Source organism: Globicephala melas, chromosome 16 (genome assembly GCF_963455315.2).
Source record: "Globicephala melas chromosome 16, mGloMel1.2, whole genome shotgun sequence".
Lineage (NCBI taxonomy): Eukaryota > Metazoa > Chordata > Mammalia > Artiodactyla > Delphinidae > Globicephala > Globicephala melas.
In genome coordinates, this window is record NC_083329.1 from 38,262,929 (window position 1) to 38,284,335 (window position 21,407).

The 21,407-nt window shown below is 41.6% G+C and overlaps 1 protein-coding gene across 12 annotated transcripts in view; it reads left to right on the forward strand.

Annotated features, from left to right (window-relative positions):
- SGMS1 (sphingomyelin synthase 1) overlaps positions 1 to 21,407 on the forward strand; it is a 291,689-nt gene that overhangs the window by 187,653 nt on the left and 82,629 nt on the right. Inside the window, exon 1 of one of the 12 annotated variants that reach the window (XM_030864974.3) lies at positions 9,380 to 9,719. The exons of the other annotated variants lie outside the window; for them this stretch is intronic. The gene's annotated coding sequence lies outside the window, so the exon portion shown is untranslated. Of the gene's footprint in view, positions 1 to 9,379; positions 9,720 to 21,407 lie in introns of those variants that run through there. 12 annotated transcript variants of the gene reach the window in all.

Consider the following 21,407-nt stretch of genomic DNA (forward strand, 5'->3'; position numbering starts at 1 on the left):
CTGGCTGGATTAAAATCTTAGGGAATAAAATGGAAGGAAGAAAGGAAACTGGATCAGATATCTCAGTGTTTCTTCTGGAAGCAGTTTCTTCAGTTTTCTCAGTTGCCCTTTAGAAGGGAACAATTGAAGCCTGAAATTGCTAAGTAACAGCTAAGATCGTGGTGGTTGTTTTTATTTTAAATCTCACCCACCTAGTTCTCAAAACACATTCTTTATTGAACCTTCAAAAAATGCCTTGGATATTTCAAAACATTCATTTGTGTCAATTCCCTGAATCAGACTTACATAATCTTAAAACATTTATTTCCCTTATTTCTTCCTAAAACAATAGGTATTTATATTTCCTACTGAGTCAGGATTGGACTTGGATTATTGCAAAAGTAGTTCTTGTCCATTTGAAGAGGAAGCTCATGGATAAAAATCTGAGAGACTTGCCTCTGGATTAAGAAATATTAACCCACGTCTTAAACAAGTTGAATAAGGGTGTCTTTGGTAACTTTGAAAGCAAACATGCGAGTAATGATTAATAGAGAAATTTTGCCACAGATAAAATATCCTGATTGACCATTTCTCTCTCCAGAATGGACCCTATGCAATTTCTGAACATCCCCACTATAAATGAATGTTTGATTAGAGCACTACTAGGTGTACAGTCTTCAAATGTGTAAATTTTATAGCCTTTCTTTATGTTCAAATCAACACACTCAGTAGTTTCTGGATACTTGGGTCATGGGTTATTAGGGTAGATTCCAGTAAATGTAAAACAGGCTTATTCCACTTCAGGAGTTGATAATCAAGCCTGAACAAAGAAAACTGCCATTTCAAAACAAATGTGGTAAATGTTATAATAGATATATTAGACTCTCAGGAAACAGACAGGAGAGAGGAATTACCTGTGTGATAAGGGTGGGCTAGACCGGGGGGTGGGGGGGGGCGAGGAGGGTTTCAGGAGCAGATGACGTTTGAATTGGGTATTAATGATTAATGCCTTTTAATTAAAATACACTTTTTTAGATTATAAAAGTTAACAATGCTAATTGGAAAGAGCTTTAAAGTGTGAAAATTACTAAGATTCGAAAAATCATTATCACTACCCAGAGATACCATTATTAGCTTTGTTTTTGTATTCTGCCATACTCTTCCTGTGTCTAGATTAGATACATATTTTTCCTCCCTAAAATGGGTCATTATTAATATTGTTTTGAAACCTGATTCAACTGATAATATACTGAGACCATGCCACCTCAATAGGTATAACCTACATCATTTTTGTTATTGTTTTGTAGCATTCCATGTATATGTGGTCTGTAATGGATTTAACCATTTCCCTATTAGTGGGCATTTAGGTTGTTTTCAACTTTTCATTCTTGTAAAGCACACTATGATGAACATCTTTGTGTATGCACTGTGGTGCACTTACCTAATTATTCAATATTTGGGCAGGATCTTTGAACAGAGTTGGGGCAGTGCCTAGGGAATACTCTAGGTAGGACAAACAGTTTGAGCCAAGAGGCAGAGGTGGGAAAGGAAGATTCCATTCTGGGGAAAGGCTGGAACTGTAGTTTGGTAGAATGCAAAGAGCGAAGGCAAGTAGTGCTAATTAGGGCCGGAGCCTTTGATGCTAAGTCCTTTATTCATTCTCAGTTGGGAGCCACGCGTGGAATCTATATCATACTTGAAATGAAGACTGGGTGTCTTCAGTTTTCCTTAATTTCTCTTGTTTGGGAAGAAATAAAAATTATTAATAGTGCTGCCTTCTGAAACTTCCTGAGAATCTTAAGAAACTGATCAGTCAGGGAGTAAACAAGTAAGAGAAGTCATGGGGAAAGTGTGTATGTACAGATAAAACTCAACTAGGGGAGCTTATGGTTTTGACAGGGGAAGGAAACATCATTAATAAATGCATTTTCTTCTTAAGGAATTTAAACAAACTATTTGTGATTAAATTTAATTTGGGAAAGACATGGGTTAAGACATAGATATCATAATTTAATAATAATACTACCTTATATTTGTTGAGTACTTTTATATGCTTATGTGTTTTAAATATGTTGTTTTACTTAATCTCTCAGCAACCTTCTTAGGACGTGTCAGGGATTATCTCCATTTTGCGGGTGAAACAGAGGCCTCAAAGGCTCCTTTGGTGAGAGGTCACCAGACTTGGGGTTCCAGTTCAGGAGCTGCTGGGGCCTTGGGCAAGTCCTGGGATCACACCGGGTTGGTTGTAAGGATACAGTGAGACAATATCTGAAATATTATGAAAACACCATAAAGTACCACAGACATGGAAAGACTGCTTTTTTATAATAGGACATCTTCTTCTATCACTACTGAAGGGAAGAAAGCACTTCGCTAGCCATTTTCCATTTCCTTTGTGGTAGATTATATTATTGTCAAAACATTTGCTATCCCTCCCTACCCACCCTCCATCCTGTGAGAGGATATTCTTTCCCACCCCACTGAGGGCTGAGCCCTGTGGCTGGCTTGCCATAGGCCTTGCAAATAATAAGAAATGTAAATAACAGTGATGTGCCATTTCCAGGCAGAAATGGAAGAGACATTGCCTGATTCTGCCGTGAGATCAGCCTGTCCCAGTTAGGGGTGCTCCTTCTGCCTTGGTCGCAGAGTGAAGACAACATGGAGCCCAGCCTTGGCTCACCTGCAAAGAACCAGACAGGACCAGAAATAAACCTTTCTCTGTTGTTGGCCTCCAAAATGCTGGTGTTGTTACTGCAGCATATTTCAACCTGAACTGATCCGCTCCTTTTTCACCCATTAGGTACCACCCTGTCTCCCTTTCAGGACACACACACACACACACACCCCTTGTACAGAGAACTTCCTTTTAAGTTGAGAAACAGTGTCCCCATCATCTGTTGTACTACACTCTTCCTCCTGCATTGAAGAGGCCAACCTTCCTCAGAGGTTATCACTTCAAATAAGGCATTTAAATAAGGTATTGAGGGTTGACCAACTTGACTCTTAATTTTTTTTTTTCTTCAAACATTTGTAGAACATGTCCCATGTCAAGGTCTGGACGTCTGGAGGCTTAAAAAATCCAAGCCCTGGACCCAGCCTTCAGGAATCTTAGAGTACGATGCAATTGGATGCTGTGTATCCCAGCAGCTATAAAACAAGGCAGACAGTGTCGGGTGCTGAGGGAGAGTGTCACTTTGATAATTGGCAAACTATGTTCATGTAGGTGTCCCCACTTTGTTGTATGCCATCCTTAAGATGGTCTTTAAATGTCATTGCTTTCTTAGTTAAGCTTATCTTCCCTTTTCCATCTCCTCCTTAGCATGTATTTACTGTACCATTTAATTTGCATTGCGTGTTAGACTTCCTTATTCTCAATATGTAGTTTTTAGTCACACAATTTATACTGACTCTCTCACTAGCTTAGTGTATATGTCCTTTCTTTAGACGTATATTGTAAGCTCTTTAATTTCTTTATCTTAATGCTTCCCCATAATATAAGCTGTTTAACTCCGTGTTACAACAAAATTATTGACTGTTTTCTTTGATTTTCCCCCCTCAAGTTATTTGTCCTTTTCTCCATGATGCATGAAGTTCGTTGTTATTAGTCCATGTGCTCCTCTTCTTTTTCTTCTTATGGTGTCTGATGTGTTTGAGGCTCTGCATGGGAGAACCAGTTTGTCTTGGCTTACTAATACCTTACCTCAATTTGGAACAATTTCCAGTTGACCTGTCATATTTCAGGTCATGTGCCTAGTAATCTGTCTAATGACTACTCCTGGCTTTGGACCATGGAGTAAAACCAAAAGCTCCTACAAGTCTGTCTGATGAGCAGTTTCTAGATTAAGACAATGTACAGTTTACCTGTGCCCTTCCTTTATGATTGAATTCAGCTGTTCTGTGTCTCATTACTCATGATCACTTCTCCAGTTTAATTTCAGAAGGCACTGGGTTAATTTATTATTAGAGCCCCATCTTGGACCAAGGGCTTTCAAACTTTTTGTCCAACATGCACAGAAAGAAGCAATTTTCAGCCTCCATCAGATAGGATGGAACACTCAGGGAGCTGCCATGGTTTATCGCTAATGGTCTGCCTTTAGGTTGGGCGGTGTGTTCATGATTGTTCATGTTAATATTATTTTTCCTGACAAATAAGTTAAATATTGTGTTGGCCAAAAAGTTTGTTTGGGTTTTCGTAACAGAAAAACTCGAACGAACTTTTTGGCCAGCCCAATATATTCTCTTGTATGTAGTAAATACTGCATAACCAAAAACATTTTTTTAAATGTGAAATACAGTTAAAGCTGTGAAATGCATCCATTGCATTTATTTTGGCAGAACTGAGTCACCTTAGCTAATTATTTTTGCAATTTTAACTTTCTTCTAAAACACCTAAGTGCCCTCTAAGATAATGGTCTCTTTTTTCAACAGGGCAAAATCAATTTTTTATGAAGATACTATTTATAGACCCTTAATTTGCAGACGATCTTCATGTCAGTACAGGCATCTGTATAATTTAAGGTTTACCCAGAGAAATATTTTCTTTTGTTTTGCCACAGAGAAACACCTTCTCTTGGGAAGATATACAAAATTAATGTCTGGCTATTGACTGTGTATGATGCCCACTAGTTCCTTCTCTTCTCTGCAGGGAAATCTAGATGCTTTCACACAGAGTCTGAAATGTTAGCTCAGCTCTTAGTCACCTGAACTGAAAGCCCGCTCTTGTCTGGCTGCTACAGATATCAGAGAGAATAGTCCCAGCTTTGGGGTCAAACATTCATATCTCTGAAGCAGGCTCTGACTTGTCTTCATGATTGACCTTAGGCTTCAAAACCTTCTCGAACTCCCAGTTTCGTCGTGTGTTCAGTTGTTAATACCTGCCTTGCTGTATTGTGTACAGATTAAATGTAAAGTGATATGTGCACAATGGAAGCCACTATCATTACTGGATACTCAGTAAATGAATTAAATTGAGCATGTTTTTCTTGCTGTAGGTGGAATTTCAAATACATTTTCCTATAGGAACAATGTTATGAATGGGGTTTGAGTATAGTGTTAGAAATATTATTAACATTATACTTCAGATAAATCATGAGTTCAATAGGCCTTTAAAGTCTGGCAGAGAAGCCAGTCTCGCTACATTTGGTCTCTAGTGAAATGCATTTCAAGTGCCACAGAAGTGTTCATGAACTTTAGAGTTCATTAAACAACTTTCAGAATGTAATTTATTACCAGGTTGAGGACTGCTTAGATAAGCTTTTGCGTTAGACTTGAAGTGGAATTTCTTGATAGGTGGTGATATTTTGGGGGCAGACAAATGAGCCCCCCTTTCCACTTCTGGGAAGTAAACTCGCCTATCTTCTGGAGGACTTACTGCTCTTCCCGCCAGTTCAACAAGGTAGTTCTAGTGTAGACCAGTCAGTCATGGGACCTTGGCCACTGGAGTGGCTACATGGCCCCAAGCTGGACCAGCATGAGGTTTTCTTAAGAATTTTAAGAATTATAACTATGGAATAGTCCCTCTTAGTGGCAGAGCTGGGAGTTAAGTGGAAGAAGGCAGATTCTAGGAAGGGAGAACAAAGCCAACCTGTAGAAGCAAAGATGTTCTCTTGTCCTGGTGGAGTTCATTTTGAGTTGGTCCTAAAGCCTAGCCACCCCCGTGGCTTTTGTGTTGCTAGACTCAGTGAGTCTGTCTTGCTTCTGCTCTGCTCCTTCAAGTGCCCTTTCTGTTACCTGCAAGTTAAAGAATACTGAATAATTCATTTGGTTGTTTGTACTTGGAATATTTAAGAAGTCTGTGTCTTTGTCATGGGCAATTATAATAAATGTAATTGCATAGTAGGTTGGCTGATTTATCACATAGCTTTTTGAGAACAACGGTAGCGTTTATTCCCATCTCATAAAAGCAGAAATGTGTTAGCACTCATCAAAGGATACAAGTGACTCCGTGTGTGTATGTATGATAATGACTCTTGGACAGAGGCTTGCTCTAGTGCAAATGTCATATAGCTTTTGATTTTAAACCATATAAACAAATGGAAACTTATGATGGTTCTAGTAGTTACAAGTTGCCTCGGAGAACTGCCATTTGCTACCTTTTATGCTTAGGAGCACTTGTAGGTAAACAGGTAGATGTTTCTATTTAAGGGGGAATTGGTACTTTGGTAAGATGGTCAGATATGTATGTATGTGTTCCTTACTTGAAACGGATGATAGAATGACTTAGTCTCTCTGTTCTCGTGAGTGGGTTAGTATTTGGGGAACTGAGATTGTATGTGCTGACACTCTTCTGTAAACTGTACTTCCCTTTAGGAAGTATCAGATTTGCTTTCTCAGTAGTGGCATTCTTTATTGTTGGAACGTGTCGTAAAGAGCAAAGACACGCATCTGCCACTTGGGTTCTACTTGCCAACTGGTTTGAACAGCTATAATATTTGTGTATTCTTGGTGTGTCAGCAGTGAAAAGGAAAGTTTTCCTTTCTCCTTTGTGGCTGTTATATAACTTAAACGTCATTATCTCAGCAACCATTCAGAATCTGCTAGGTCCTGCGGGATACAAGGCCTCTGAAACACCATCTCTGCCTCCGATGGACTTTTGTCATCTGCCAAGAGAGAAAAGTCAGGGATTTCAAAAAGAAGGAAGATACTAAGGCTCTCTAAGTCAGTTTGAGATGGAGGTATAAAGAATAAGGTCTGTAGGCATTTGGAGGAGAGGAGAGTTCCCTGGGGCTTGAGCCAGTGAGGAGGGTTCCAGGAAAAGGAAGGGGTTTGAGTGGGTCTGGAAGGTAATAACTAGTAAGAAGAGTGAGAAAGGCCATCTGACAGAGGCCATGGCATGGGCTCAGGTGTGGAGGTGATAATGTGCCCATTGAATTAGGGGAACAACAAGTAGACCGGTGGGGTTATTTGGCCGAGGGTTTTTTAAGTGGAAGATGGGGTTGGAGAGGTGAAAGCCAGCTTTTGAATGACAAACATTATGGCACTGGGGCCGGAGCTAATCGTTCCTTTTTTTTAACCATAGATTGACAGGCTTTGTACTTCGCATTTTAACTTTAGGCGACTAAGATATCCTAGAAATAGTGAGCCTTTTTCTATTGTGAGGATGTTCTAATAACATTGGTAATTATGTCCTTATTTCCGAAGCATAAGGATCATTGTAAACATCTCTTGGGTGCTTTGAGTTATGATCTCAGGTGCACTTATTTATGAAGCCTTCCTTCTTCTTGAACGGAGCACCCACTTTATACATTTTCACCTTGACTGCATCCTAGACAATAGAAACAAACTAGGTTATCTCTCTCTTTCCTGTATGGGCTACCTTTCCCTTTTTCACTTTCACATATCTCAGCATATCTATGTATGGCTGCACACATGCGTACAATTGCGTATTTAAAACTGCACGGTCACGAAGTTTATTGAGTTGCTCATACACACATAGTTCTTGATGTAACAGCCAACATATTATCAGTTTGGCCAGTATAATTGATGGTAATAGTTTCATAAACAGAAAATCAATGTGCCTTAAAATAGGTATGTATTTACATGAATGTTTGAAGAAAGTTGCTTGTAAAGCAAATGTTTTCCTCTTGATCTCTACTATAGAACTATACTAGTTTAACTGATAGAAAGAGGACCCCCGGTTTATGACATGATGGCACGCTGGACTCTGACATTTATCACATGATGGTGATGATGATGTGTTGGGAGCACAGAGGATGGGACTCAGTGACCCTGGCAAGAGGGCATGGATGACTGAACCAGGATGGAAAAGGTGTGAAAGACATTAGGAAGGTGTCATCATGCCTGGGGATAGTGAATTGTCAATAGAGAGGGAGGGAGCTCAGATGACTCCAGAATTTAATTTACAGTGTCTAGGACAATAAGATTACCTTTATGAGGAATATGAGAGTCAAGAGTGATTTATCGGTTTCATCATCTAGGATATAGGCCCAGTTAATGCCTGTTGCTAAAGTTAAATGTTAGGTTATAGGCTTATCTTCTGCCTGCTCTTTTGGACCATAACTTGGTCTTAAAACTGGAAGAACGCTTAGAAATCTGCAGAGAGAGATGAAGCAGTTTATGTAGGGCAATATACCTGATCACTTATTGGCAGAGATTAGGACAGGAGCTCTTGACTCCAGGTGCAGAGTTCATTCTATTCTTCTATGATGGTTCGAAGAAAAGAATAGCATTTTAGAAGGGTCCTTGATCTCACTTAAGATTTTATCTTTGGTTTAAAGAGTATTTTAAAGAAGTCTTGGCCTATGGAATGACTGGTTTTAAACAAATATGAGGAAGTTAAACTCAGGAGATTGTCTCCAAAGCCAAGATAGTTTAATTGGTAACTTAAAAAAAATTATTCCTCTGCAAAAACTCTCTTCCCTCACTAGTAACCAACTCTTAACTGGTGCTCAGGACCTAGCACTTCTGTGGTCTCCTGTAATTTGCCAATTCCAAGCTACTTTAAGTTTCTTTTCATTACTTCTATTCCAAAATGATGTTTAGGGTACAGTGACCGAGATAGAATGAATATTTCCAAAATCACTCTTACTTTTTAAAAGTTGGTTTAATTGTGGCATAAATGGAATCATTCCAATTTTAAGCCTTTTTTTCCCCTGCTACTAATAAAATTTCTCTTGTATAACAGGAACACCAAATCCAAGAATCCTAAACCAAAAGCTTCTTCAGTTTTCTATCACTTAAATAAGGGACTCAGACCATGCAAATACCAAAGAACTATTTCAGCTCGAAAATTCTTTGGATATTTTAACATTGAAAAGAATTTAAACAAAAATTATGGGCCAGTTTGTCTACAGGTTTGGAGATTTTGATTCAGTAATCAGAGGGACAAGACAGCATTGTTTGAGTGCCCACTCTATGTCATGCACTGTCCAAATGCTTTGCATGTATTATTACATATAATCTGTCCAGCAAACTGTTGGGTGATCATTTTGTCCCTTTCACTGCAGATAATTAACCCGCGCAAGATCATACAGTGTCAGAGGTTAGATCCATCTTGGAGGTTAGATCCCAATCTGCTTTGTCGCCAGATTCCACGCTCATTACCTCCAGGATCGCTGCCTAGCTTAAGAACTTTTACTAAGTAACAGAAATTAACATACATCCACTGATCAAGTATCTATCATAACAAAATTAATCCTTGTTTTGTAAGAGTTGTAAGGCCATCTACCATTTTCTTGACGTTGTTAAAGGCTTAAGTTTAAAAAAAAAAAAAGTCTAAAAGGCTCCTAAGCCTCATATAAATCAAGAAAGGAAAGTTCCGCCTTAACCGACAGTGAACAAGCTCATTGGTTAGGATCACACGGGCTGACTCATTTCTTTTTTGCTGTGTTAGAGGGCCACACCCCGCATTCCAAAAAAACCTCTGCTGCCCGGCCACACCCGGGGCCTCCCCGCTGGAGCCTCTGGGTTTGGACCCGGCGTGCCCGCTCACAGCTGCTCGAGGGAGAGGATCCTCCCGCCGCCCGCCCGCCGGGGCGTCGGCTGCTCAGCGCTGCGGTCCTTGCACTCCGACCCCTCAGGCCGCGGGAGAAGGCGGCCAGGGCCCGCCGAGGCGCGGGCGCACCCGAAGAGCCGGGGTCGCGGGTCGGCGCGCCTCCGGCCGCCTTCGCCTCTCCGCCGGCGTCCGGGCGGGCAGCGCGCACCCTGAGCGTGCCGGCGCCGCGCGCAAACTTGGCGCCCCGGGAAGTTTCCCGAGACTTGGCCTCCTGGGAGGAGAGACCGTAAGTACTGCTCCTTCTGGGATACTAGGTTTCATTAGTGTGCTCTCTGGGGGACGCGTTGTAGCAGTCACAGACGGTGGGACCTGGTTAAAAGCCGGGAGAAACAGCCTCCCTTGCCTTGCAGAAGACACTCGGTACCGCAGTCGTTGCCATTCCTTCTACAGCGAAGTAAAGGGACTCTTAGTTTTTACTAAATCCGCCTTGATGATCAAACAGGCAATAGCTATTGACACCTGAGAACGCTCACAGGGTAGTTGATAAAACAGTGGATCGGGATAGGCTGCGTCAACAAATGCTCTGAATGTTGCGGGGTGCTTTGACAGCCAAGGATCCAGGGGGTGGTTTCGGTTTGGGGTTATCCGGCTTTCCTAATGGAGGTTTTTGAGGTAGTGGGGTTATACTTACAGCTTGGTCACTCAGTTTTGGGGAACTACTCACTTTCTCAGATTCCAGTCCCTGTACAAAAAGGTCCTTCAGCCAACTTCTCTGGCTGGTTCGGAGCGAGCTGGTGAGTGAGATCTGCGCTCAGTGCCAGAAGGAAGCACGTGCTCTCTGTGATTTGGAGTGGGCATGTTTACTCCACAGCCATGCTTTCTATTTATTATGGCCAGGTAACTGCTCTTGTGGAATTTGCGGAAGTAAATACACCGAGAGAATGCATGGCACTTGCTTTTTTCCCCCCTCCCTCTCTTATTTGAGTTTGCTATGTGTAGATGTTACTTAGGTTGTAACGGGAACCAGGAGACCTAAGGTCTATTAACCCTGTTGAACTGATTGTCACTTTTAAATTTATGTAGAAATAGTGAGCTTCTTTTAAAAATCTGCTCTTAATTAAAACTGCTTTTTAATGTAAGAAGTTAGTCAGCAAATGCATAGCAGTTTGTATGGTGCAGGCAAATTATTTTCTTCCAAGAGGGATGGGGAGGTAGAGGGCAGGAGAAGCATAGTCTTGTGATTATTGCTGTTTTACTAAGGACATAGTGCAACAGACAGGTATCACCACCAGAAACACTGACTGTGCTGAAAAGGCAGGCTGAAGACTCCCCTGTAGCATAAAGGATGACAGGAAAATGTAAACTGAATTATGAAGTTCCAAATATGAATTATAGAGGTATGAAGAGTATCTTTACACTTCCTTCATTTTTGAAGATACAGACTCTAATGCAGTAGACAAGCTCTGTAACAGAAAGAAAGAGTAAAGTGCTTTGCAACTGACTTCTTTAGCTCTATAAAGGAAACTACTCTAGAAAGAAATCACTTCCAAGTGGAATAATTAAAATGGTTTTTAGCATTTTTAATGAGTTACACATTGAACTCCTAGTACCACTGTTTTTGTGCTCATGGGCTAATGGGTAAACTCAACTTGCTTTGAGTTTAACTGATCAAACACCTCCTGTGAGAGGTAACACCTTGGGATCCCATTTCTTTTGGGAAACAGACTGTGATATTGACAGAAATGGCCTTAAGTCCACTGGGGTACTTGGAACAGCCCCCTCAGGTGGTGAGCATGGGAAAATATGTCTAAAATCTAAAGGGATAATTAAATTTTAATTTTGATTCAAGTTTTACCTAATAGTTGTAACAGAGCTGAACATTTAAGTGAGATGCTTTGCACCTGCTACCTCATTCTGTTTTTCCCAATAATGCTGAGAGGTAGAGGTATTATCATCTCTGTTTTGTGATGAAGAAACAGCCTCAGCAAGGTTACATAATCTCCAAATTTCACAGTTGGTTAATTTAATTTATAATACAAGGTAACATTTAAGGTTTGTAATTTTTCCCATGTGGCCCCAATTGCTCCTAATATAGTGTTGATTTTTCTGTGAGAAATAATCCAGAGGTGGTTCTGGGTTCAAAGAAGATTTTTAAGGAGTTTTAAAAGCTCTGCATTGCCCCAGTACCAAAATATCAAAGTTCAAGGAATAATGCATTTACTTTGGAAGCTTGTGGTTTTCAAATATTAACTAACATGAGCCTGTTGATACCTGAGGCTGCCTAATAGTTGCTGATTTGGAGGGACTTTCTCCTGCCTTCTTCCCTGAAGCCCTTCTGGTTCTGGATGTGCAGATTCTTCTCCTCATCAAGGACAGCTTGGCTGTTCTCTAATTGTAACACCAAGCAGCTGGGTCCGTGGACGTCCAGTGGTTGAATGTCTGAGTGCACTCCAGCAGTATTTTATATGCTATGTGAAATGATTTTAAATTTCTGCTAGCACTTAGGTTAATGTTGAACCTGTTTGTTAGGAATGGTAAGGTCATGAAAGGCACACTCTGAACGCTAAGCTTTTCTTGTTAGACGGGAAATCCTCAGTGTGTCTCACCAGGGGCAGCCAATTCTGAGAGTCCATCTGCTGGATCATCTGTTGGGATGTCATATAATATACAAGAGAACATGCCACCTTCTTAGAAGACCACAGACTACAATATCTATTCCAGCACCGAGTGTGGCTCACACCCTCCCTCATCATTTTTGCCACCTCTATGACACTGAACACCCACCCAGCTTCCCAAGCAAAGCAAGGATGCCTTGGCCTCCTCCTTAAATCTCTCTAAACCCTAGCTGCTTGAAGTGACTGGAATTCTTGAGGATGTTGAAAGGACATGCCAGTGTGATGATAAAACCATTTGGGGGTGATCTTGAGAAAATCATGGAGAGAAGGAAGTATGCCAGACAACTTAGGTTTTGAAAACCGGGGAGATGGTAAATTCTGGAAACTTTAGCTGCAGAGTGTATGTTGCTGTTTAGCAGACTAATAGATCACATTTTTGAAAAGATAGATTGGGACCACTTAAAAAATCGTGGTGGTGATCAGTATCTAGCATCACTCATCTCCAGTTGACCTTTCTTTTTCGATAGTTGCTGAACTAGTATATCAGGACATGCCATAGATACGACATGTCTGCTCTGGAAAAACATTTAACAAAGGGCTGTGTGTGCTTTACTCAAGGTGGACAAAGTGAGTGGACAATAGTATAGGTAAGTGGGTTTGTGTCTTATACCTGAAGAGGGCTGATCAGTAGGGTGACGTCAGACTTGAATAAGGTGCCTGCAGTGTGCCTTAATGAGGGAGTTTGATGCAGCTGGACAACAAAACACACACTAGTAGAGACAGAGAATTTAGAACCAAGGAGGTGATAATCCCACAGTTCTTTGAAGCACTGTAGATAGTGATTAAGAACAAGGACTTTGGAGCCTGCCCTTGGGCAGGTTATTTGAGCGCTCTGTGCCTCAGTCTCTTCATTCATAAAATGCAGATAATAATACTTCCCTCCTACGGCCATTGAAAATGTTAAGGATCAAATTAGATTATTCAGGAGAAGTGCTTGAAAACAGAGCCTGACTGTAAATTGTATGTGCCGCCTTTTAGTCTTTCGTTGTTGCTACTGCTTTTTCTTCCTGTGGCAATGTTGTGCATATTTCTGGGTTTATGTTTAAGTGTGTGTCCAGAATGGAGTAATCAGGTTTTGGAGAGGGTCTAGAAACTATGTGAACAGTGGTTGAAGACGCCGGAGACGTATACCTTAGTGTAAAAGCTGAGAGAGAGTAATCATATACTGTGAAGTGAAGCAGAGGTGGTCACATTCTGAATTCTGAGATATTTCTTCCAGTCTAACAAGTGCTTTCTCTTAAGGAGCTGTAGCTTGGTATAAGAGAAATTTCCATTAAACTAGGATTTAGTAGAATTCTTTCCTGGTTATCAGTATAGCCTTTAACCAGGCAGTTAACTCAGTCGCTTTCCTTGGGGTGTGATTTACCCCTCAAGGGACGTTTGGACATAGTTTTGATGGATGCAGCTGGGGTGGGAAGATGTGCTGCTGGCATTTGACGGGTAGAGGCCAGGGATGCTGCTAACGTCCTGCAATGCACAGGACAGCCCCCAAACTAAAAATCATCCTGTTCAAATGTCGATAGTGCTGAGGCTGAGAAACCCTGGCTTAACTCTTCAATATGTGTGTTTCTCTTTGTGAAGTTTGAAGACTGAACTTTGCTTTAGGGACATCACAGAGTAGATCTAAGAGTATATTTGTGAAAGGGCCTTTGAGAGTTAATGTATTCTGAAATCTGCAGATGTATACAGCATATACCTTTTATCAGCAGCGGCACATTAAAATATTATTTGCTCCGTTCCAGGGAGGAATATATTACAGTGGTTTGAGAGTCCAATAAGCCTATGCTTGAATCTCAGCCCTACCAATTCAACCTGCTGTGTGATTTGGGGCAAGTTTCCTTATGTGTGAAAACCCAATTCATGTTTCATAGAGTGTGGACTGTGCTACCAGATTTACATTCATGCCTTGTATGTACTCAGCCATGTTACAATTAACTTTTTTGGCAATGGGATTGAGTGGTGCTTATTAAAATGTAAGATTTGGAAAGAGGATGAATAAAGAAATTGGATCTTAATATTAAAAGACAGAAAACAAAAAGTCTTCTTGTCTTCAGAAATTAGGAGAGGTGAATGTCTTTGCAGGTGTTGATTTGGCCTTGTAGGTAAGGACCGTAATATGCACCAAGGTGAGAAGCACTTATCTGAGGAAGAGGATGAGTTGCATGGAAAACAAGAGTTACCTATGTCATATTAGTCTGGAACTAGCCAGGATATAGTTTCTAGGTTTGTGAATTGCTCCACTACAAAAACTTGTAATGTTTGTTCTTAAGCAGTGTAATTCGCTCTGTTTTTTCATCTTACTCTTGATATTACGGTTTCTTAATATATTTTCCAGTGCCTTAAGATGTAAGCAACACACCCAGCCACTGAATGTGCAAGTGCATCAGCTTTGCAGTCTTAGTGATTTCTGTACCTTCTCAGCCTCCCCCCAGAAGATAAGGCAAAGCTCTCATGTGATCACTCTTCCTGTCACCTCCACTTGTGCACCAGCTGTGGACCTAGAAGTCTGGAGTCCATCCACAAGGCCCACTGTTTTCCTGCTGCTATGGCAACCTATGTCAGTATGTAGCATATCCATAAAATCAGTTGAAAGTTAATGTATTTGACTTACAAGTGTGATTACGTGTGTGTGTGTGTGTGTGTGTGTGATAAGGCTTGTGTGGAAAGATCCCCAAGTGTGTACAACCCACCTGCTGTCTACTTTGTAAAGGCAGAATGTTTTGTAGCAATGTTCATCTCTCAAGGAGGTAGCAGTCAGAGACCCAGCAATGAAAAGTTCCCTGAGTTAGAAAGAGGCTCTTACTCAGGTTGGAGAGTGGAAGTTAGTGATTTTTTAAAGAGAGGCTACTCCTAATTTTCTTTCTCATGGTCCTTAACCGCATTGGAACTGAATTGTTTAAACCTTACATAAACATGTGACTTCAGCCCTCAGATGGAAGAAGTGTTAGTCCCCCAGCAGCTTGCCTCTCTCTGGGCATCTGGAAACTTTTCCTCCTGGAGCAGTGGGGAGAGTTCATGGCTGGCTCATACCAGGAGAGCGATGGCAGCCCCAAGGTGAAGTGCAGCAGCTGCATGGAGAATGGATCAAAGGGGATCAAAACACCCTTTGGAGAATTTATAACACAGACTAAGCCCTGTTAGTGCTCGGAGGCTTTCATTAAGCTAACGTTCAAGCTTGCTTAACTCTCCTGGTTGTGCAGAAATAGAAGGTGGCATTCGAGACCCTCATGGTCTCAAGCTGCCCCTGATTTTCTGGGTAAGCATTCTTGGCAAAAACTCAGTGCTTCTAACGGAGAATCCCGAATTGGTTACACAGAATTGCATACCTCTGTGGGGTCAGAAGGCAAGAGTTTGATATTAAAGCAAAGCTGAAAGTCAGGTTCATGATGAACTAAATGGGCTTGATAGATGCATCACTATTTTAGATGGTGCCATTGACCACAGTTCTTGAGACCTGACAGATGACTGCTCCACTTTAGGTACATCCTTATATGTATCATTTTGATTTCTCAGAGGTGGATGAGACTAGAAAATTCCATGAGCTGCCGAGAAAAAGTGTTGGAAGGCTGACTGTGGATTTACAAAGGCCCCTGGGCACCGGCTTGGTGAAACTCTTCGGTATTTGATACCAAAATCCAAGTTCTAGCCTTGTGCTGAGTCAACAGATCTAAAGATAGATTTCTTTGGGTTTTGAAACTAGAGTCTCACCAGAAGGCCCCAACACATTTTAGACATAAAAGGAACAAAGAGATTTAAAATGTCAAAGTAGAGTGTAATAGGATAGCTCATTCTCCATGTCTAAGGTCTGTTAGCTTGTATTTTTGGCGTTTAATGGTTTTCTAAAAATATGCTTCTTTCAATATCAGTTGTGGTTGGAGTTTTCTGTGCGGCTTCTTTTTTTTTTTTTTTTTAAAGCTGTCTGTCCCCCTTCCCTGAAATTCGTAAAGACTTCATCTCCCTGTGGAGTTGTTGGCTCCTACCCTAAATGTGGTGTGTGTACCCTCATGAGGGCCAACAGGGAGATCCCTTCCACTTTCTGACTTGGATAAAAAGATAAGACCCCCAAAGAAACTATAAAACACCTCTGTAATGAATGAATCACAGCAAAGATAGAGAAAGTAAGTAAAGAGATTAAATGGCTTCTAGGGCAGAATTATAACTTAGTTAAAGGTACTGGCATGCTAGTCTGAGAAGGGATCTGTTTGAAGGGGAATTTAGCAGACTGGAACTTGGAGAGGCCATGCTGGCCTCTCTACGGGAGAAGGTCCCCTGCCCCTCGTATAGTATCAGCAGGTCTCCGTATGGATCTTATCCCAGTGGTGGGGCCGTCTGTGGGCTTTTGAAATCAAATGGTTAGGTTCCCAACCTGACTCAGACTGTGGTCTTGCCCTCCCCACTGAACACCCCTGAGCCTACCTTTTTTTTTTTTTTTTTAATATTTTTGGCTGTGCTGGGTTTTCGTTGCTGCACACGGGCTTTCTCTAGTTGCCGCGGGCGGGGGCTACTCTTCATTGGGTTGTGCAGGCTTCTCATTGCGGTGGCTTCTCTTGTTGCGCAGCACGGGCTCTAGGGGCGTAGACTCAGTAGTTGTGGCGCACGGGCTTAGTTGCTCCGCGGCATGTGGGACCTTCCCGCATCAGGGCTGGAACCCGCGTCCCCTGCATTGGCAGGCGGATTCTTAACCACTGCGCCACCAGGGAAGTCCCCCCCACCCCGAACCTACCTTAACCTCACAGTGCAGTGTCGGGCCATACAGGAAGCCACAAAACACATTACCCTTCCATGCCCGTGATGCATCCTTCTGATTATAATTTGGGTTCCTCATGAATTATACTTTTCAGGAGACACAGGATCAGCAGATATCAGCATCCACCATCCAGTCTACATGATGGTATTAAATTGACATTTTTACTTTACTGTCACCCTGAGTTTGGTTAGCCTGAACCCTCTCTTGATCACCATATTTATGAATTGCAAGGTTCAAGGGCCAGCCTTGGACTGTGGTAAGTCCACCAAGATGCAATACTCTGCACGGACTAGCTGGCTTCCCCACTGTTGCTTGTCTTCACCTTTTCTTACGTTGTGACTGGCAACATAAGAGTGTGATTCCCATCCTAATGATAGTATATTTTTTGCTTTTTCGAAAATGTTGAGAAGAAAAATGAGTGTAACGGAATGCTTATTCATGCTGGAAGTGTGATGGTCTATTGTGAGTGACTCATGTAAACATGAGTAAAGCAAACTAGAATACATTGTTATCGTTACAGTTACCATGTAAACTAACTACTTCCTACTTTGCTAGTTAATCCTGTAATTCTCATTTAAATTGCACAAATTACTAAACAATTACGGAAGTCCCCAATCACAGCAGTTCATAGCCCACATTTCACAGTAGAATTTTTCAGTACGGTTTTGTATTGCTAAGATTCTTGTACATTTATGAAATATACTTTTATTTGGTTCTCAGGATAATATGGCCAAGTCTTTGGGGCATTAGGGTTCTGGAAGCTGTGGTACTTTTAAAGTCTATTCATGTAAAACTGTCCTTTTAATATTTTTATATTCCCACGGATATACTGAAACGATTCCCTGCAGTTAAGTACTGTTGATAGTAAGTGATTTTGTGCTATTCAGCAATGGTTTGATAATATCAGTCTAGTGGGCTGGGAGAGTCACCTTCTTAAACCTTTAGCATTTACTTCTGGGAGCAGAATTCTCAGGAGAAGCAAGAACCTGATGTCATTTACTTTGATGATGTCCACATAAAGGTCAGAGATGTGAAAGTGAATGTTTGTAACCCAGAAACTAGCCATCACCGGTCTAGATCAAAGGGAATGCCTCTTACAATTGGAGCAGTTCCGGGATAGGTGGAGATATGTCGTGTGAAAACCACACGGCCCTGGGAAGACTCTAGGAGAATCCTCTTGGAAAGAAAGTAAGGATTGGACTGGGACAATGCAGTAGGGAATAAGCAGGAGGTTATTCCCATTGGGTTGAAGAATAGGGAACACAAAGCAAGATTCTAATGTTATTTACAATTCCGGAGAGCTCCTCCTCTTAATGGACTGAGCCCTATACTTCTCACCAGCCAACATTTTCTCCAGACCTTCATTCTCAAGCTACCATTGTGTTCAAAGGAGGTTTATTCTCTGAAAGTTTGTTAACTAAGTTATCTGAGTAAATTGTGTGTTCCTGTGGTTGGAGATCTGGTAGGCCAGGGGTTGTTATATTTTTAAATCGTAAATAGAATGAACAAAAGGGCTGATAGTTCTACAGTGCTTCTCTCTGTATCCACCTGTTCCCTGCCAACGCCCACAGAAACACCCGCAGCAGGAGTTCTTCCCCACATGGAGATGACCATATGCTAGACCTCTGCTGTCCAGTCCTGCAGCCACTGGCCACTTGCAGATATTTAAGCACATTAAATAAAATTAAACATTCTGTTTCTTAGTCATGCTAACCACATCCCGGTGCTCAAGAGCTACACATGCTTGGTGGTTACCATGGTGGGCAGAACAGATACAGAACATTTACATCATCGCAGCCCAGGAAGGTGATTCAGCCTTAAGGAAAATATGTATTAAGGCATTGGATCCATTTTCAAGGAATTCCTGTATAAACCAAAACATTTCTAGGGTTTAACAAAGTTGACTCTTTTAGGCCAAATGAAGGTATTAGTATTATTATTGAAAATCTTAGCTTTCCTCAAGTTTCAACTTTGAATTCCAGCGGAGCATGACTGCTTTTGAGAGTCAAAGTGAATTATCAGCACATTATAGTGTAACTGGCTAGTCAGGGCCTAAGTAGGAAAACAGAAGCCACTTTTATTTACAATAGAGGGTATTTAGTGAAGTTCCTTCCACAGGTGATGGTGCAGCAGAGAGCCCACTGAAGAAGCCTAGAGATGAGCCCCAGCAGGAAGTCATTACTAGTCTCAGGCTGGAGGGACAAGTTGTGGAGGCTGTTATTGGAGCTCAGGGGCAGATAAAAGCCAAAGCCACAAAGGAGATCCGGGACAGGAAGGTGAGAAGTACCCCTGGCAGCTTCTGCTCTCCAGTCTTCTGCCAGCGCCTCCCATTGGTTGAATCCAGCATGTTGATCCCCTGTGACAACGCAGAGCAGAGTCGGGGACCAGAAGGGATGGATCTATCAGCCCAGGACCAACACAGCTGGTATCTGGTGAGCTGAGCACCTCTTATGTATTGGGTTCGCCAAAAAGTTCATTCGGGTTTTTCCGTAACATCTTACAGGAAAACCTGAACGAACTTTTTGGCCAACCAATATAAGGTGACCTCATGCGTCCTGGCCTCCAGGCGTGCGCAGTCATGCTCTTTTCCATACATCACTTAGTAGATTGCATTACATGTTTCTCCCTTGAGATGGACTGTGAACTCCTTGGGGGCAGGGACTGTGTTCCACGCATCTTGGTAGTCCAGGTCCCTGGCACACAGTGAGTACATTTTTACGTTTTTAACAGATTGGTTCAAAATTTACTGAAGTGCGTTGTCTGGAAGATTTTTTCACGGAAAGCTTTCACTTTTTTTTTTTTTTTAAATAAAGAATATGTTTGTAGCCACCAAATTAAAAAGGTAGAAGCCAGTGCCCTCTCTAAGTGGGCAGGGAAGATGAGGAACCTAGGAATGTAGTATCATGAGTAAGAAGAATGAGTGGGAGAGGGGAGGGCCTGGAGATAGGGAACCAGGGCAGGAATCTTCTGGGGGAAGATTATTAGGGACTAATAATTAAACGTCTGGACTAGCCCAGTTATCCTGAGTGCTATCTTTTCAGAATCCCTGTGGTTTGTCATTTTGGCTCAAACTAGGGAAAAGCGGAGCCTCTGAAAAGAGCATCCCCTGGCAACTAAAAATACTATAGACACTGATTATACAGAAATAGAAAATAAATCAGTTCCTGGTATGCCATCAGCTTTGGATCATTGACTTTTTTCTCCCAACATTTTAAAATAATACTGTAATCTTTAATATTGTAATAATATCTGTAATCTCATAGAGATTTTAAATTCAGTTTAATTATCCTGTTTTCTACACTGAGTCCACTACTGTCCTGACTCATGTGATGGTTTATGATAAAAGTAAATTTGCACCTAGCATAAAGTAAGCATTCGATAAATGTTTGTTCACCAAGTGAATGGCTATATGATTAGGAATCATAATGTAAAGCCTTCAGCTATTTTTCATAGCATGAAATCATTGCAGAGAGCTCTGATCTAAACCTGTATATTTCATTATCTGTATTATGTCCTTTAGCTGCTCACAATGGTTAGGCCTTGTCTCTTTCCTTCACAGCTGCTGCATAAGGTAGGTATTATCATTCCCAGTCATGAGTAAACTTGCTGCTGCTTCCATGTAATGGCCAGACGTTCAAAGACGAGTACGAGCTGGTCTCTGCCCTAGAGGAGCTCAAGATCTGGAATGTAGGTCCATTTCAGTGGAACTAATCCTGTCTTCAAGGAGACCTCTGCCAGGGGCCTTAGGGTGAGCAGGACTTGCCAGGGAACGGGAGTGGGGCCTACACGAGGCATTCTAGGCCAGGTTCACAGCCCCTGTGAAGACTTGGAGCCCTGAAACAGCCTGACACTTTGGGGTTCCTTGAGTCACTGAGGGAGACCAGAATGCAGAGGCTGGAAGAGTGGTCTCCTGTAGGAGCATGATGGTGTCACAGGGGCTGGGGGGAGGTTTAAATAATGTTATCCTATCTTTAAGCTACTAAACTTTGATGGCAGGGAGGATCTTATATCTCCCTGGATTGTAATAACCCACTGGATTGTAATAACCCACGTGATCCCTTCTGAAGGCCAGGGTGTAGGCAGTGACAGTGGTTCCAAGCAAGAGAGGACATATTCCATTTAGGAGAAGTCTGTGGAATAGAATTGGTGGGACTTGGTGACCACGTTTATGTGAGAAGGTGAGGGAGAGGTGCGGAATGATGACAACCCTTAACCTACAAGAGAGTGCCTCTCCCTACTGTTCTTTTCCTTCCTCCCACCATACTCCAAAAAAAGTCTTTTTTTTCATGACGTGGAATTTAACCTTAAAATTGCCCAGGTCTAATCTAACCAGGAAATCCTCAAGGGATAACCAGATTTTCTCCCTGAAGTGATTTTCATCTAAGTGGGAGAAGTTTTAATACAATGAAAAATCAGTGCTTCTTACTTTCTGCCCTTCTATGACTGTTACTTAGAATTTTATTGTGAAAATAACTTGAAAAGTGAGGAGTATGAGTATGGGGTTTTTTCTTTCTTTTTTTGCTGTGTTTGTTTTCTGAACGGATAACCTCTC